Source organism: Atractosteus spatula, chromosome 10, assembly GCF_055471065.1.
Source record: "Atractosteus spatula isolate fAtrSpa1 chromosome 10, fAtrSpa1.hap1, whole genome shotgun sequence".
In the NCBI taxonomy this organism is placed as follows: domain Eukaryota; kingdom Metazoa; phylum Chordata; class Actinopteri; order Semionotiformes; family Lepisosteidae; genus Atractosteus; species Atractosteus spatula.
In genome coordinates this window covers 14,717,425-14,721,278 of record NC_142715.1, presented here as the reverse complement: position 1 = coordinate 14,721,278, position 3,854 = coordinate 14,717,425, and the positions used below count along the sequence as shown (strand labels likewise).

At 35.7% G+C, this 3,854-nt stretch overlaps 1 non-coding gene across 1 annotated transcript; it reads left to right on the top strand.

Moving 5' to 3' along the window:
- The first annotated feature begins 1,692 nt into the window (after nt 1-1,692).
- Nucleotides 1,693-1,765, top strand: trnar-ucg (transfer RNA arginine (anticodon UCG)). The gene has a single exon. It is a non-coding gene; the product is annotated as a tRNA-Arg (tRNA).
- The last annotated feature ends 2,089 nt before the right edge of the window (nt 1,766-3,854 follow it).

Genomic DNA, 3,854 nt, shown 5'->3' with positions numbered 1-3,854 from the left:
TTTTGAGCTTCTGACTTGTGATCCATTTCTAAGTCGGGTTTGTGCACTTTTGCTACTGTAGTAGAGCAGTAATATTTCTAGCGTTGGCTGAACATGGCTTACAGCAGTAGCTGACAGACAATAGTCTCTTAATATTTAGGTTACACTTATGTTTTGTACTGCTTTCACCTGATATTAATAGTAGTCCTGATGAACGGTTTTGGGACATGGTGCATCTTGAAAAATGTTCTTGTTAATTTCAATTAGGAAAAACTGCTCTCCCCAGAAGCTGAAACAGGTCGTGTTTAAATAATATGCAATGCAATAGCAACGTTTGGAGTTGAATCTAGATATGAGTCCTTACCTGTTACAGGAGGGGTTTTAGGACTTTTTTTTACCTCAGATAAAGCTATCAATTCATCTTACATTTCTACTACATCAGTATTAGCAACGTTATCTTTACCTAGCACTAAATGTAGCTTAAATAAGAGTAAATTTTAAAATATATGTAAAAGTAAATGCTATTCCATATATTGTAACTTTGTGGTATTTAGAATGTTTATCTGAGGATGCAAGGGAAAGTATTATACCTTGCGAAACATCCAAGACAAAGGTAAAAGAGGCTCATATTTTAATAAAATTTTCGATCAAAAGAAAACCACTCTGTATATCATCGTTAATATCCCAAGATATCGACGTTCAGTTGAAAGATTTGAAGAAACTCTCCAAGAAGCAACTGCAGTAGCGGAGTTTTGATTTGAACCGATGTTTGCACCTCAATAATCCATTAGTCCTCGAAAGAAACAAAGGCAGGGATGTTTTGAGTGTCACCATGATCCTCTTCTCATTTCAAAAGAAAGGTTTTGTATGATCCTGATTCCACTAGAAAAAGAGTCAATTTCTGCCTGCACTGATATCCCTTCAAACGATTTGTAAGATCTCTGGTAGAATATACAGTAGAATCCTGGTCTATTTCTTCTACTAAAAGAGACTATGGGACTGAGTATTTTGATGTCGAACTGGGATTTAAATAAACAGAAACAGTACACTACATTGGGCTACGCGTATGACAAAACGTGGGCGTTTTAAGTTGACCTTTCCATAGCTCAGTTGCTAGAGCGTAAAACTGTTTAAAAAAAGCAGCGGGCGATTATGTCACTGTTTTGAATCCGGCTCGAAGGATGGTGTTATCTTGCACCTTAATTAAAAAGTGAAAACAGCGAATTTGTCTTTCACTTTTACGTTCACCAAACGCTCAGTAAACAGAGAAGCAGAGGCTCCTGTTCTGATCTATCCTCACGTCTGATTGTCTTGCTTTGACCTTTAAAATGTGCACTGTTGACGGTTCACTCTTCCTAACACAATTAAAGACCTGCGGAAAAAACTAGGTATCGGGAGTTTAGTTCAGTGGTAGCGCCTACGTACTCTATGAAGCTTCGTTTTCAATCGCTGGTGTCTCCACTCCCGATTCTTTTTAAACGCGATATCTTTCCTTCCTCGTGTGACTTCCCTCGTGTGTGAATTTCAGGGAGACAAATAAATCCTTTGTCTGTTTTAAAGAGACATTTTTTTAAAACCAGACAAAACGAAAGACGTAGTAATTAGACACACGTGAAAAACACGTGAATCTAATTGAGAAAATGTGGACAGGGGCAATGCATTACTAGTAGCGGCTCTGAGCTCACTGTAGTGCAGTTGACTAAAGCGACAGTAGGGCCAGTGGCGCAATGGATAACGCGTCTGACTTCGGATCAGAAGATTGTAAGTTCGATTCCTGCCTGGCTCGTCAAGCTTTTAAACCACGCTACTCAACACTGTCCCCTAGTGTGTGCGGTCCTACACAACCTTACTATTGACTGGATGAGTCTCCTGTTCCATCTCCAGTCCTTTCCACACATTCTGCCTGTTTCACCACCGTTGTTGTAGGACAACAGCCACAGATATGAGAAGAGATACTGTTCCGAACAACTGTCTTAAATAATCACGTTGATAAAGGTGACAATAAGTGTTTTTCTTTAATATAACCTTACATTTGCCTATAAAGTTCACACTATTTTCTGTAGCCACAGATCGCCAATATTTCTGCTGTTTGGAATGTGTTCCACTGGGGATTAAAAAAAATGTATTTTTCTTAATCGCGTATCTAAGGAAAATAGCAGTATAACTTTGTTCATGCACATCATTATACAGTATCTCATTTTGTATTTCTATATAAAAAAATCGTTTTCCCAGCCACTGTTGTTGTTATTGTTTTTATCCTGTAAAGCGCTTTGAGGAGCACAGCTTTCTCACCACTTAGATTACTTTTTGACACCATCCTTACACAAAGCAGAAACTGATTGTATTTTCCGATGACATACTGTACAAGTGCAAAGATTACAGATTTTAATCGTCTTTTTTCTGAACCAGGGAAAATCTGATCATGTTTCTCTATAACAATAATAAAAAACTTTATTTTACATTTTATTTATATATAAAAATATATAATATAAAAATATTTATTTTTATTTTATTTTATTTGTTTTGAGATGCCACTTTTAAAGGTGATATGTAAAATAAAGTTTTTTATTATTGTTATAGAGAAACATGATCAGATTTTCCCTGGTTCAGAAAAAAGATGATTAAAATCTGTAATTTTTCCACTTGTATGTCATCGGACATTAATGAGTACAACCCCCCCTCTCTGCAGGAGTGCTGGCTGTGACGAATTAAACTGGTTTCACAGGTAAAGTAGTAAGTACAGTGTTAACTAGTAGCTAGGCTCCTCAATGAAATCGCTTTAACATGCTAATGCGTTGGTGTAACAGTCCGGGCGTGGCAAGCTTCCAATGTCAACTTGACTCGATTGGAAGACAATGAACGTATTTTAGCCCTAAATGAATTAATAGCAAACATGGTTTAAATAAAAGACATTTTTCCAAGAAAGTTTATAATAATACGATCTATAGTTGAAATCTGAGCCTAAATATAAAGGAAAAGCATTTTCAGAGAGCAATCACGCTGTGTTTATGTAGAAAAAGCGATTAGGTTTATGAGCAATCTAATTACCTATTCGCTTAAAACGCTATATAAAATAAAGTTTATTAAAGGTGAATGATAAGTGTCGCAGTTTAAATAATTTTCGTAGTAGGGCTTGGACAGATTCCAAGTGCATTTTTGCAATTTACATTGCATTGTCCAATGTGCTGTTGTAATACAGTTTAGAATACAGTAAGTCTAAACTGTATCAGCTTTATTTATGGGTTGCAATTTAGAAAAAGTCAAAAACCGCACTCAAAATGCAATTTAGAGCTTTCTGGCAAGAGGAGACACCCAAATTATAATGTAACATGTCACTGTTTGTAACTTTTAACAAAGTTATACTGCAATTTTCATTAGATACGCGATTAAAAAAAATACATTTTTTGAATCCCCGGTGGAACACATTCCATAAGAATCAGCACTTTTATACAGTATATCACCTTTAAACACATATATTTAAACACGTGTTTACGATTTAAATCAAAACGCGATTCAAATCAATATAAATGTTTATTTTGTAACGCATAGGTGACTATTCATTGTTATTAAAAAGACTTCAATCCGATCATGTTGTGATATGTAGAAATATAAATTTGTTTGGTGCGAGTGAGGTTTTATTTAATCTCTGACCAAGGGAAACGTTTCATTTTTTCAAAGAAATGTTTGTTAAAAAATAAAGTCATAGTTCCATTGGATTCAATCACAGACCATGTGACATGGGAGTCAGGAAACTAACCCACAGCACCACCAGCATGGTCGCATGCTGAGGTCTGAAAAAGCACTATAGAAACATTATCGACAGACAATGTACAGATTTGATAAAGCTATAAAATAATGTAATTAGGCACAGAACA